This window comes from Puma concolor, chromosome B2 (assembly GCF_028749965.1).
Source record: "Puma concolor isolate L17-30 chromosome B2, mPumCon1.1.hap2, whole genome shotgun sequence".
NCBI classification, from domain to species: domain Eukaryota; kingdom Metazoa; phylum Chordata; class Mammalia; order Carnivora; family Felidae; genus Puma; species Puma concolor.
The window spans coordinates 10,320,176-10,335,272 of record NC_141671.1 but is presented as its reverse complement, the minus strand read 5'-3'; the positions used below and the strand labels follow the sequence as shown (position 1 = coordinate 10,335,272).

General features: G+C 45.8%; 1 long non-coding RNA gene across 1 annotated transcript in view; it reads right to left on the bottom strand.

Annotated features, from left to right (window-relative positions):
* Window positions 1–1,269: 1,269 nt before the first annotated feature.
* The window catches only part of LOC147580718 (uncharacterized), a 188,084-nt gene continuing 174,256 nt past the window's right edge, over window positions 1,270–15,097 (bottom strand). Inside the window, exon 6 of the long non-coding RNA XR_015251032.1 lies at window positions 1,270–1,437. This is a non-coding gene — a long non-coding RNA (uncharacterized LOC147580718). The remainder of the gene's footprint in view (window positions 1,438–15,097) is intronic.

The following is a 15,097-nucleotide window of genomic DNA, read 5'->3' as shown; positions in this document are numbered from 1 at the left end:
AGCTGAGAATGTCCCACTTTGATCTCCCCACAAGCAGATTTGTGACACAGTGTCCCCACAGAGCAGAATGCACCGGCACAGGAGGGTCTTTTAACTAGAATGCACAGAGGGAAAAATTTATGAGGTTCTTATGAAGTGGTTTGTTTTAGCTCTGAATGGAGGACAGGAGGGAGAGAGGAAAACGGGGCAGTTTTGTGACATAAAGATCCAGTTGGGGCCTGGTGTGATTTTTATCATCTTAGATCACATTTGAGGAGACTAACTTCAAAGCCTAAGACTGCCTCAGTACAGCACGTGAGACACAAAAGGCGAAAAGTAGCTGGTCTGTAAACAGCCCGTGAAGCCAATCGCCAGTTGATATTTCCTGAACTAAAATTCTTTCAGTTACAATGGGAACAGCTTCTCGGCATATAAAGAGCGTCAGTCCTCTTTGGTTCCAACGGGGCTTTGTCATGACTTGTAATGAGCTGAACATTGTAATGCAGGTTCTAAAAAAAAAAAAAAAAAATTGACTATTACTGTGTGTGCAAAAAATACAATGCCCATGCACCAGGACGTTAACAAAACAGCAACGTGCACAAACTAAGATCGCACGTCTATTCTCAGCTTATCTTTGCTTTTCGCTCCCTGGGATCGTTTCTGTCTCAAAGGGAAAGGAAAGCCGTGTGGGCAAGCATAATTCATATGTCAGAACGGGAGCTACCACTTTTGTGTGAATCGGCACTCTGTAAACAAAACAAAAATCTGAGAAACGTTGAAGTCCAAACATTCTCGGACAGACAAACAGAACAAGCTTTCCGATGACAATGGTAATCGGGGGAGACGGTAGGTAACACAGGCTTTTAAAATTGGAATTGGAATTTAGGGGAGGCGCGCCAGAATTAGGAGCTCTTTAAAGAGCTTTAAGTTGACCATACTCTTAAAAAGGGGTACATTCAAACTTTATTCAAAGCCACTCTTAAAAATAACTTCATTAATAGAATTACAGAAAGGAAGGTTAGGATCGGTAAAAGGGCATGAATCGCAATGATGATTATACTGATTCATCTTTTTCTTTTTTTAACGCCAATAATTAGCAAAACCCTCAAAATCGAATCCATCATCCGTCTGTGGCAGGCAAGTGACAGATGTGCCGACTAATTGGGAACAGACAACCCAGGTGACTAATCAAAACCACCACAGCTAACAAATACTGAATATTTGTAATTGTCTTCACTGGACGTGCCATGCTTTGCACGGGATCCTTCGTAGTTACCTTCTTGGTTAGCCTTTTCGGCAGCCCTGTGAGGTAGGTAATTGGAACTTGGCAGATAAGCAGCCTGAGGTTGGGGTGTTTCGGACCTTGCTCATGTCAGACTGCCGGCCGTGCTGGATCTGACACTGCAGCTGTGCCCGGAGCCCTAACGCCTGACTGCCTCTACGTCTCAGTTACTAACGCTATAAAAGGAAAAGGGAGAAACGACATCAAGATTGCTGTTACTTGGGCATTTGTGGAAAGTGAGATGGGAGAAGCTGGAAGTGAATGGTGAGCCCCCGGAACGGGAATCATTACGATCTTGCAAGACTGAGACTTGGTCCGAGCAGAGAACCTTAGATCAGGAAGAGATTCTCGGGAGGATTATATCCTCTTCTGTGCAGTGCGTTCCTGGCCATGTAGTCTTTCCTTGAATACTCCCAGCGACAGGAAGCTTACCACCTATCAGGCGGCTCATTCCAATGTCGAATGACATGAACTTTTGGAAAGGGCATCCTTATATGGAGCCAAAATCAGAGTAATCACTTTTACAAAAGTCATACTAAGCCCTCTATCCCTTGATCATTCAAAGGGACCACTGTTTCACTATAACCACGAGAGGTAGAGTACAACTCAAAGGGCATTATATTCGGTTTCCTAAGTGGTGTATCCAGATTTGGATCTGTTTCTATCAGCTGGGTCGAGGCTGGGAAACCCCAACGGCAAGCTCGATTACGGTGCACAACCCTAAATGACAGGTACCAATAAGCCGGGGGCGTCGCACGTCACAGATTCATCGCACTTTTCTACCATCTTCACGGAAGCTGTGTCGGCAAAGATAGACCGGCCACGTGACTGAACCAGGATTCCGAACTGGGGAAGGCAGCAGGGTGTTGGCAGTGGGTCTGAGAACGGCCGATTCCTGCCAAGTGGGTGAGGAGCCCAGGAGGGCGTGAAGACTGATCCGGTGTCGCAGGGAAGGGAGGACGCAGGGACAGGCCGAAGAGTGACCGTGGCTCTCCAGAACCCCAGGCTTCCTTCGGGGGCACGGCTTCCGAGGGACGCAGCCAGGCATGGCACCCCGCTTCACATGCCCACCCTGCCCATCCAGCCAAACAGACTTAACTTCAGGGAAAATATTTGTTCTCAAAACAAACAGAATAGGAGCACACGTTAGTCTCTTTTACAGACACACGGTGCCGCCTCTTAGCCAAATGCCTCACTCCTGCGCAGTTCACTGCACTCTGTAAACCAAACGTCAGACGGGACAGGAGAGTGTAACTCCTTCGTTTCTAGAAGGAAATGTAAGACCTGCTGGTTTCACCTCATGCTTTACATCCATTTCGTCTGACATGAACACTTAGCAGTGACCGAGTCTGCATTGTATTCGAAGTAGAAAGTGCATCAAAAGAACTTGGGAGTGTGGTTCCTTGGGCACTCTTGGCAAATCCACACAGCCCTGCTGAATCCCCCCACACCCCCACGTTCCCCACCCCCCATCTCCAAGATGAGCTCCCCCGACCTCCAGAACCAGCACAGCTCTGCTCTGAATTTCTTTTTTATTTTATTTGTTTTATTTTTAAAAATTTAATGTTTGTTTCTTTTTGAGAGAGAGAGAGAGAGAGAGAAGGGGACAGAGGATCTGAAGCGGGCTCCAGGCTCTGAGCTGTCAGCACAGAGGCCGACGCGAGGCTTGAACCCACGGAATGTGAGATCATGACCTGAGCTGAAGTCGGACACTTAACCGACTGAGCCATCCAGGAGCCGCAGTTTTGTGAATTTTTAGAATTTTTTTATTTTAATTTTTTTCCAGTCTCTCTTGTGGAAGATGGTACATACTGCTTAAAAAAGTTAAAAATGGGGACGCCCGGGGGTCTCAGTCGGTTGAGCGTCTGACTTCGGCTCAGGTCGTGACCTCGCGGTTTGTGGGTTCGAGCCCCCCGTCGGGCTCTGTGCTGACAGCTCGGAGGCTGGAGCCTGCTTCGGATTCTGGGTCTCCTCCTCTCTCGGCCCCTCCCCCACTTGTGCTCTGTCTCTCTCTGTCTCTCAAAAATAAATAAATGTAAAAAAACCAAAAGTTAAAAACGAGGGGCGCCTGGGTGATTCAGTCAGTTGAGCATCTGACTCTTGATCTCTGCTCAGGTCACGATCTCACTGTTTGTGAGATTGAGCCCCACGCTGGGCTCTGTGCTAACAGCGTGGAGCCTGCTTGGGATTCTCTCTCTCTCTCCCCCCCCCCCCGTCCCCCCCACCTCTCTCTCTCTCTCTCTCTCTCTCTCTCTCAAAATAAATAAATAAACTTAAAAAATTAAAAATGATTCAAGAGTCACAAAATTGCATACTTGCAAAAGGAACACAAATAATTACTATTTCACAAGATTTCTCTAAGGTAGTGCATTTATACTTCTGAAATTTTAAAAGCCGAAAGGTAAATGGAAGCTTTTGAGACACCCTGTGAACAGCTTCCTGTTTACAGTATGTCTGGAGGGAATACAGCCACTGGACGACATCTTTGTGTCGAGGCTCCTTCACTCACTGCCTGACGGTGAGCAGGCATCAAAAAGGAAGAGGATCCCCGCCTTTAAGATGCCATTTCCGGTTTGTGAACACTCCTCCTCAATGGTGGAGGAGTTTGCAAAAGGGCATCTGCTTCTAGATTGAATCCTGGCTCTGCCCACGACCCGCGACTGGAATTCAGAGAGCAACATTTCACCCGCCATGGTTACCGGCTACAATCGCCACGAAGACGGAGAGGCCGAGAAGAGATTTTCTTGACTGAACTTCCAAAGCCAGAGCTTTCAAAGAGCCTGCTTTGAGAAATTGAGGGGACGTCCTGACTTGGTTCATTCTTTCTCCTCCCTGAACTAGAAAAATACAGAAAAGTTGAGCGCGGAGCTCTGATTTTCATTCCCGTTCTTTGACCTCAACTCTTGACTGCCTCTCCCCTTCCCATTTCCCCTAAGGGCCACTGAATGTCACCACCCCAGAAAAATATGACTGGACTGTGAGGAAACCAACATCAGGCTTCATCACTCGACCAATACAGGATAATCAAGCAGAAACCATTTCCTAGCCTAATCACGTTGAATTATTTCATGAACACGGAAAACAGAGAGAATGGATCTTTCATCTCGTCTTTTATTAATCTCGGATAAAACTCTGAGTTGGAACAGAAGTTTCCTGCCTCTCAGTAGACACTTTGTGGAAGACACTGCTCAGGCAGCTTATGTTTAATTTCATCTCTCCCGCACAGACTGTAACCTGATTGAAGGTAGAGACTGTGTCTGTTCCGTGTTCTCTCGCTGGCACAGACCTGGCTCATGGAACATAATCCAAACGGAATTATCAGAGTAGTAGCAACGCTCACACTAAAGCCAGCTGTGAAAGAATGCTCGTGTTTTGCTTCCTTCCTGTCTATTCTGGGTGGGATAAAAAAGCAAGGGCACTGGGGCGCCTGGGTGGCTCAGTCGGTTAAGTGTCCGACTTCAGCTCAGGTCATGATCTCACACTCCGTGAGTTCGAGTCCCGCGTCGGGCCCTGTGCTGACAGCTCGGGGCCTGGAGCCTGCTTCGGATTCTGTGTCTCCCTCTCTCTCTCTGCCCCTCCCCTGCTCGTGCTCTGCCTCTCTCACTCTCAAAAATAAATAAATGTTAAAAAAAAAAAAAAAAAGAGCAAGGGTACTTTCATAATAAAAGGATGATGTACCCTACTCTAAATTTTGACGGGCCAAATTCCAGGAAAGGGTCGAGATGGCTCTGGCTTGAATTTTCAAAGGGAAAGATGCCAACCATAAGACAAAGTGTGTTGGGATAAGAAAGAAGTCTTGAAAATGGTCCAGAGCCGTAAGAGACTCAGAAGAGGATGTAGATTGCAATGGAACGGAAACTTGGAAACTTGGGACCATTTCTTGTGAATGTTGCTTTACACGTGTGTGTGTGTGTGTGTGTGTGTGTGTGTGTGCGCGCGCGCGCGCGCGCGTGCGCGCGCGTCAGTGGCAGACAGGGCTCCCCATGTAGATTTCGTTCCAGGCCGGCTTTCTCAAAAATGTCTACATTTGCTGACAAAGGAAAGTAACGTGTTCAGCTGACAAAGGAAAGTAACGTGTTCATTTCAACCAGGAAGGCCTATTGTCTCTGTGTGTCTCTGGCTTATTTGCTTGGGAGGCTTAACCAAGGAGCAACATGCAGGCCTGAGAACGAGCTTTGAAGTTGTGCAGACGGCTAGTTAAAACGTTTCAAACTGTGTTCTGCCTGTGTGTTAACTGCTGTGGAAGAAAATGCTTCAGAACAAGAGGTACATTTTTAGTATATGGAAACCTGAAAAGCTATTTTTATTTGTTCTGACCCTCGCAATACCCTGTGCCTCTAAATTCCTTCGGAAACACGAAGAGTTTTCATTCCCGCGTTGCCTTCAAAGCACTCCAAGGGATGGGAGGCTTGTGCAAGTATCTTTTGAAAACGTGGAAAGGAAAGGTAAATTTTAATAAAAGGGTAGTTCCTACTCAGTCTTAAATATAACAGTTGACCCTTGAATGGCGCAGGTTTGAACTGGGCGGGTCCACTTGTATGTGGATTTTTTACAGTACAGCACTGTAAATGTATTTTCTCTGCCTTATGAATTTTTAAGAACGTTTCCTTATCTCCAGCCTGCTTTATTATAAGACTACAGTATGTAAGACATGTAACATACAAAATATGTGTTCATTGACTGTTTGTGTTATTGGTAAGGCTTCTGGTCAACAGTAGGCTCTTAGTAGTTAAGTTTTTGAGGAGTCAAAAATTATAAGTGGATTTCCGACCGCGCGGCGGGGGGGGGGGGGGGGGGTGGGGAGGGGAGGTCAGTGCCCCTAACCCCCAAATTGGTCAAAGGTCAAGTATTTTTTTTTAATGTTTATTTATTTTTTAGAAAGAGAAACAGAGAGCAAACTGGGGAGGGGCAGAGAGAGAGAGAGAGGGAGACACAGAATCCGAAGCAGGCTCCAGGCTCCGAGCTGTCAGCCCAGAGCCGGACGCGGGGCTCAAACCCGCGAACCGTGAGATCATGACCTGAGCCAAAGTCGTCGCTTAACCAACGGAGCCACCCACGCGCCTCTTGACACAGCTGTTTTCATTAATGGTTAAAAACTATACAGGGCGCCTGGGTGGCTCTGTCGGTTAAGCATCTGACTTCGACTCAGGTCATGATCTCACAGTTCGTGGGTTTGAGCCCCGCGTCCGGCTCTGGGCTGACAGCTCGGAGCCTGGAACCTGCTTCAGATTCTGTGTCTCCCTCTCTCTCTCTCTGGCCCTCCCCCGCTCGCACTCTGTCTCTGTCTCTCTAAGAAATAAACAAACATTAAAAAAACTTTAAAAAATTGTGAAAGAGATGCTTCCTTTTTCACCTCTTTATGTCTGACACACAGAAACCACCCCGAGAATTTGCTAGACGGTACCTGGAGACTCCCATCATACCATACGTGCAACTGAGACCTACTGTCTGGTATCTGCCCGACAACCATCCAGCTGGTTCTGCGGACCCAACCCACACTGCTGCCTTGTCCCGTATCCTCTTTCTTCGGCACTGTAGTAAAATATACATCTGTTTTGGTGGCACTTTGCTAGATGCTTTACATGGATTACATCAACTGTCCTCGTTATCTCCCTACAAGATCATTCTACTCTCTCCATTTGGATGAGAAAGCCGAGGCCCAGAAAGGTTACCTCCAACATGACACAGCCTGGACAAGAGCACAGTTCAGACTGATCTCAAAGCCACAGTGGCTAAGCTACCATGTCCCTAAATCTCCAAGTCAAATGAAAATCTGTATCTGGAAACGGAAGTGAAGGAAGGGGTTTCCCTAAAGACTGTGACAGGAAAAAATTGTGACGATCAGGCTGTTTCTTGACCGTCATGGGATCGGCTTCATGGGAGAAAATCACGCCTAGACGCGGAAGCCCCAGTCCTGCTCCGTCAATCACTAACTGAGGGGAACACTTGCACAAACCCGCCCCTCTGGGTCTCGGCATCCTGCTCGCTGAGGCCAGGACTCGAATCCACTCCATCCTCCTCCATCTGGCTGCTGGGAGGATCCAGTGGGAAAGACAAATAGGAAAACAGTTCCGGACAGGTATTAGAGGACTGATCGTTTCAAATTCTAAGCACGGCGCAAAGTGTTTCAACACTCTGCCTTTGCCATCATCAAATGGAGAATTAACTAAGTTGATGGATGGATCAGTACAAAACTGAAAAACGAACACTTCTCGGGGCATCTGGTGACTCAGTTGGTTAAGTGTTGGACTCTTATGGGAGCTCAGGTTGTCATCTCTCAGTGGTGAGATCAAGCCCTGAGACGGGCTCTACAGTGACCTTGTGGGGCCTGGTTGTGATTTTCTCTCTCGCCCTCTGCCCCTCCCCTGCTCTCTCTCTCTCTCTTTCTCTCTCAAAATAAATAAATAAAATTTTAAAAAATTTTAAAAATTTTAAAAATTTTAAAAAAATGAACACTATGTTGCTCAGGGAGGAGATCATTAAGAAGATTTGCACCTGCCATTTGAGAATCTCCTGCCGTTTATATCATTCCAAGAAATAGTGAGAGTGAGAATGTAGTGGGTTGAATGGTGGCACCCCCAAAATCATGTCTACCCAGTACCTCAGAACGTGACCTCATTTGGAGGTAGGATCTTTGCAGATTAGTTAAAGATCTTGAGATGAAATCATCATCGTGGACTTTGGGTTGGCCGTCGAACCCATGACTGGTGTCTTTCTAAGAAGAGGAGAGGACTCAAGGACACTAGGAGACTAAAACAGAGGGTGATGCGCCTTCCTGAGTGCTGCTCTTATGTCACCATGGAGACTGCCGCTCCTGTATTCCCACCTTGAGATGCTCCCCCATACAGGGGAGCTTCAGGGAATGGATGGCATCTGTCAGCCTGCATCCGTTGTTTAGAGCTAACCCGCACTCACTGATCAGTGCTTGGCTGCTTGATAGGATAAATATCTTAAATATTACCCCTGCTCACAGATATTACAGGGAAGCAATATTCAGTTGCAACCATATGACTCTGCTAACTGCTTATCTATCATTACGTTTGATATAATTTTGTGTTTGGAGCTTTCCATGCAAATAGACTAATGCTGGAAGGACGCAGCGTCGCAGCTGGGTCAAGAATAAAAATGTTAGCGATAAAAATTACACAAGACTTGGACATAGCTTATGGTCTCTGCAGAAACAGTCCCAGCGGATAATAATTACTTCTACTTTTCACCTTTGCCGCAAAAAGAATGCGATAGACAGGAAATGGGAAAGAGCTGTTTTAGCTTAGAAAAGCAGAGAGGATGTAAATTAAAAGAAAAAGAAAGAGCAATCCTTTTACGTATTAAAGGGATTGAGATCAGGGCCAGGGTTCAAGAAGTTTACTGAGGACTCCATGGGTGGGAGGTCCTTAGTATTTGATGGAAGAACAAATAAGAAATAATTTTCTCTATAACTATTATTAAAATTATTATAGGCTATACTGCAACGTGTAATCGTCGAGACTGAAAATATTTGGTAAATGGTAAAACACTGACTGCTCTACGGGGGACCAGGAATGGAAATTTCCTAGGTAAGGTCAGCTCCAAGCATGTTCTTGCCCTTCTTCCCTCTGGTTCGAATTCCTCCCAAGTCACCATTATTAACCACATCTAACCAGAGATATAAAAAAGGCTAAAGAACCATGAGGGGCTGTTGAGAAGAACAATAAAGCTTAGCTGTAATAAAATCCTAATGTTTAACACTCTTCACCTCGCTGATCTTGCAAATAGAACTTAAGGCCCCACCTCACATATGTCATACCCGGCAAGAACGCAGGCAAAAGAAATAGAAGCAGGTGTTGCCCATAAAGGCTTGGACCCTTAGGGCACCACCTGTGTCCACATAAATCCAACGCAAACAGTACCCAGCTAAGTCGTGAGCGAGGTTATAGGATTCATCACGACTGCTGCCAAGGCAAGAAACCAAGGACAGGTAATTTGGCCCCTTTAAACGTCTGAGACACATCGCCAACTACGTACAAGGGGACAAAATTCTCTTCCCTCCCGAAATTCTTCAGGGAAAAAAAAAAAGTGGTAGTCTTGGCCAATACAAAATGAAACCTCGGAAGGTGCGCCGAAAATGTCCAACCGTTCAGGGGGGTCAAGCAACTCTACTTCAGTATGTGGCTCATTTGCCAGAATATGCCAAATCACATGCGCCAGGAAGTGAAGACAGTACCAGCTCCAGAAACAGTACAAAGCTGCCGGCTGTATGTCACCCGACCCTTTGATCATCAGGCTTCGTGGTAATATCTCCCTTCTCCGGCAGCAGTTCTACAGGAGGAGTGACAGATCGAGTGTAGCTTGGATTTCTACGTTCAGTAAGGGGACCCCATATGGAGCCTCCTCTTTTCTGATCCCAGCTTGGAGCCCGACGCCACAAAGCACACGGAATGTCTAAGAGCAGGGGAGACGTTTAGGGAAGACGTGCTGATGTATCCACAGGGTGAACTGTGTCTAATCTTCTCCAACGACCTTCTCAGCATCGGCTGGAATCATTTCCTCTCCCAAAGCAGACACCCACTATTAAAATGCAAAATTCCACCCTCTGGAAAATCACATGTATGTGCCTGACTTCCTTGGAGATTTTGCCTTCACTGGGCCAAGGTGACACCTGTTGTATTCCAAGCTGCCCGCTGAGTGCCTGCTTGGACGCTGCAAATCTGAGAGCCTAAAAGGGGGTTCCTCTCATATCCGGAGAATGCACAGCAAATCTAGACATGCCAAAGGAGGCATCTGGAAAAACACACAAAGAGCCCGAGCCTCGTCGAGAACACTCAGTCTTGAGCTGTTGGACTTTGACTACTATGGGTTACAGTTCTGATTTCCCAGGGGCGATGCTTCTGATGAAATATGTCAGTTCTTTGATATTTTTTCATAATGGGTTTTATTGACATAATGCTGGACCCAACACCTGGGCCTCATCAACGCCATCGTTAGTGATGATTTGTGAACGCTTTCTGGTCTTTGGGCATATAGAGGTGCCCTCCAGTCAGACTCTCCCTGTTCACTTCACATGCCCAGCGTGAGATCCTCACCGTGTGGGAAATGCCTGTGACTCTCGGCCAAGGGCCGGGTGGCAAAATCAGACCTACTGTTGTAAAATAAGAAAAGAATGTCCAAACTCTAGATGCCTTTCGAAAGCTGTTATAATGGCTCAAATTCGTTTGTGCAGAAAACATTTATACATCTGTATAAATTCATGCCTTTTTAATTAAATTCTTTACTCATTAAATTTAACTCAGCTCTCTCTCTCTCTCTCTCTCAAAATAAATAAATAAACTTTAAATGGAAAAAAAAGGTAGGGGGTCGGGGGAGCCACCTGAGTGGCTCAGTCGGTTAAACGTCCGGCTCTTGGTTTCTGCTGGTCATGGTCTCACGGTTTGTGAGTTCAAGTCCCGTGTCGGGCTCGGCAATGACAGCACGGAGACTGGTTGGGATTCTCTGTCTCCCCCTCTCTCTCTGGCCCTCCCATGCTCTCTCTCTCTTTCTCTCTCCAAATAAATAAATAAACTTTATGAAAAATGTGTTTAACTCAAGAATATCTTATTCGTTTAGACACAGGAGAAGACAAATATTTTGGTTTACAAGATTTTCTTAAAATATGAACAGTCAGTTTTGTTCCCGCAGAATCAGTAGTTAAAATATCTATTGTTGTTTGCCCGGGTATATTTCAGGTGTCTCCTTCCCGTAACCAGGATGTCATCTCATAAAACAGCCAGGTCAGTGGCTTTCGAAGGTGTTGTCGTCAAGACCAGATCTTTAGCAGCACTTTTAAAGCTAAAGGGACACTCGGATGGTGATTTCCATAGCGCACACAAATTACTCCATAAGATGTGTACCCATCGCCGAATATTGCCGAAATTAAATGTGCAAGAAATTCAGGGCACTTAATAGAATCAAGAGGCCGTGTGGTTTGTCGACCCCACCCCCGAAGGCTCCATGGCTGAAGTTCCTGCTTTGCAAATCTGCTTTCTTGGCCAGGATGCTGCTGATAATTGGCTCCTGGGCAGGCATGCCCACTGAGACGTACGAGATGGCTGTTGATATTTTGATGCCGAAAAGGGTCTGTCAGATTTCTCTTTCCTGCAACCGCTCACTTTCTCTTTGCCTCTTGTCACTCCCCCCTCCCCTTCTCCTGCTCACTTTACCCACATTAAAGCTGTAAGTAAATAAATGACAGGCTGTGGCCTATCATCAGGTGACAGATCGTCCAGCACGGGCTCTGAAGAACGGAGACGTCGTCATCTGTCTGGTCCCCCTCACATTCCCTGTCAGCCTCGCCGCATCCGGGCGGCATGTCACAGTCGACGGAGCAAGATGAATACAGCAGTGTGAACATCAGCTTGGGAGCGAGTCAATCAAACATGTGACTCTTAACTGCGCAGCAGCCCTTCTGCTCCCGGGAAGGAAAAGCACTCCGAGAGAAAGAAATGCCTTTTAGTGGCCTGCTTCTGCTGCTGCTGGTTGTTACTTAATTGAATTTAAAAGGTTTTTTTTTTTTTTCTCCTTCTTCTTCTTCTTCAAGTTGAGGGGACGCGTCATATTTCCCCCTATTGAGAGTGGGGGGCATGACACAAATCTCCGTGTAAAGAGATCAGCTGTTATGGAACCATCCGAGGAAGAGGCACACCAGTGCCATGGTCCTAAAGCGCTCTCACAGAGCTTTATACCCTCACCCAAGAGAAAAGTTTAGGCAGCTAGTAAGAAGTGACAAGAGAGGACATGATGAAATGTCTCATCGGCTATGCTGAAGGGCCATTTGGAGGAATTTTTTTGAGGGCTGTTCCAAAACAAACAATGAACCATGTATTAAAATAAACGAAGTCATAAAAATGTCAGGAGGCGTGCCAGAATCATAACGACTTCCCAGTGTGAGAGGAAATTTAAAGAAAGATAATGAACCTTCTCCCCAAATGAGAACAGCCAGCTCCGACTATCCCCATGGATCTGTCTCCCATCTCCTTCCTGCTACGGTTTGAGAAGCTTTTGGGTGCCTCTTTCACGGCACATGAAGAGAGAAAATGTGAAGGACAGTTCCTTTGTTCCATTGAAATAAATCACTGTCGGCCGCCATGTAGGTTGGGGTGGAGGTGCAAAGACTAATACGACGACAGCCACCTTCTGCTCGCTTCCTGGACACTGGGCACCTCACCCCCATGTCGACAGCAGCCATTGATGGAACTTCCACCCTTTGAGGCCATGCACTCAAGCATTGATGGTTTCTGAAAACTGGGTAGTTTTGTTGTCTGCCCAAAGCACTTATGAGACTATTCAACAATATAAAGCACCAAAGCGAGAGTGTCAAAAACTCTGGAATTATCCCAAATCCTTAGCGATTCTGAGGAAAGGATCCACAGTGTTAGATGAAAAGCCACTGAACACTGAATGCTGTTATGCCTCCATTCCTTGATCTAACATTGGAGTCTGCACATTCTGGCCCTATCTGAACTTTTCAGCCAGATTTCTTTACCTTTTAGTACTCCCCTGCTTTGGTCTGAAGGCTTGTGTCCCCCCTGCCCCCCGACCACCGCCCCAAAATGTATGTGTTGAAACCCCAACCCTCAAAGTGATGGTATTTGGAGGTGGGGTCTTTGAGAGGTGATCAGGTCATGAGGGTGGAACCCTCATGAATGGATTAGTGCCCTAGAAAAGACACCCCGGAGAGCTCCTTCATCCCTGCCACCAGGTAATGACACCAGGAGTTGGCAGCTATGAACCAGGGAAGGGCCTCTCACCAGATACTGAATCTGTTGGTGGACGCCTTGATCTTGGACCTCCCAGCCACCAGAGCTGTGAGAAATAAGTCTCTGTTTGTCAGTCACCCAGTCTGTGGTATTCTTGGTCTAGCAGTCTGAATGGACTGACATCCCCCTTTACCCTATTCTTCAGGCAAAACATAATCCCCATTACCCTCTATCCCGGTGGCCCACACTTTCCTATACCTTGGCTATTGTTTACATTAATTCCCTCCTGGGGTGCATCTCAGCCTTCTACCAACTTGTTAAAAAATGCATATGCATTGACCTAAAAATTCCATTTCTAGACATTCATCATTAAGGAAATGAATTCACTTTAAGGAATCCACTTTTCAGCATGTTTATGACAGAAAATTAAAAAAAGACAACAGCTTCAAATTCCCAACATTATAGGCTTAGCTGAATAAATCATAATACATCTATATACAAGATAGCATTCAGGCAACAAAAAACGATGCTCTGATCAATACTGATTCCCATGAGTGATATCCATGGTACGTTTTTTCGAAAAAAAAAAAAAATAAGTCACAAACTGTCGTGTATAAAATGGTTCCATTTTTATAAAAATGTCGATTCCCAATTATGTCTATATCCATTTATAATTATACTTATGTTTGTATTGACATTCCTATTTATATTGAGACAGACACTAGAAACGCCCACCTATGCATACATGTAGATTCTCTGTGGACCCGGGAACAATTTTGTGTGTATCCGTGTACAAATGTGTATATTATGTAGTCTTTCACAAGTACAGATGGATTGCCTTAGCATTAAAAATAATTTCAGCGTGAACCATGTTTCAAACTTCAGCTCAAATGCTTTTTTTCCACCCAAAGCTTTTCCAGAAACTTCATCAGTAAATTCTTCTTTTTCTAATTCTATCTATATCTATTTTACGTCATTGAAATTTCAGCTTACCTTAAAGACATCTGTGTATTATCAGACTACAAACTACATTGGGTGTAGCACTCCTTTCTAATTTATCCTTGCGTATAAACTTGTAGCAAATGTTTAACAAGTGTCTGTTGTATAAATCAATACGGTTTGCTGAGTCAGTAATTCAAAATTTGGCCCCACATCAGAATCACTTGTAACGTGCCTTTTAAAGGCACAGAGCCCTGGGTCCATCCACACTGTTCTCAGCCCAGCCAGCCTTGCTTTTTAGGTCAGAAGGGAGGAATAACAGTCCTGAGGCTACTTCTAGATGGCTTCCTTAGTATAATAAGCATTTCTTCTTCTTGCAGGCATGCTTACAATACCTGTCCACAGACTAGGACTTTGGCTGTTAATGCCCTGAATTAATTACTGCTCCTGCAAAAAACACATGAGCAATCATTAACTGATCAGACTTGATAATCAAGGTGCCTGGAACATTGTAAATGTTTAATAAATGCTTGCTGAAGAATGGTTATAGTCTCCTATGTTCCTAACCTCAGAACGTGTACATCACCTAACTCTTGACTTATGTAGGGATTTCGCTGTCTAATTGCCTTGACTTGGCCCCTTTCTGTCTCCTCAATACTCATCTAATTGTCTTCTTGAGAGCTGATTCACCTCGAAGGCTGATCATAATATTTCTGTAAGTACAGACCTCTCAGCCAGCCCGACACAGGAAAATCAGACAAATGTGTACCCGGAGGATGTTTCAAGTACAGGATCAGAGGTTCTTGGGTGGGGAATGGGATCCTTGGGGTCAATCCATGATCTCAGAGGTGAGTTTGGGGCAGAGAGGAGCAGGTAATGAAAATCATCATCTGGCAGTAGGAAAATGAGGAGGAGAAGGGAATCCGAGCAAGGACATTCCAATATTGCAAGGATAGTCAGGGAGAAAGCTGTGCAGTAGGCATGTGGGAATCCTACCAGGGAGGTGAAAGTGGAGACGCTGTTCAAAGAGTTGTGCCAGACACCCCCTGCTCCCCACACAGGCACAGCTGGGTGCGTATCACTGTCACCTGTTGTCTCTGCTGCTTAGCAGCTTTGTCCTCTACTTGCCATTTCTGCTGGCCTCACTTGCCTAGTCCTATCTCCCGGGGACGGACTGTGGTGTATC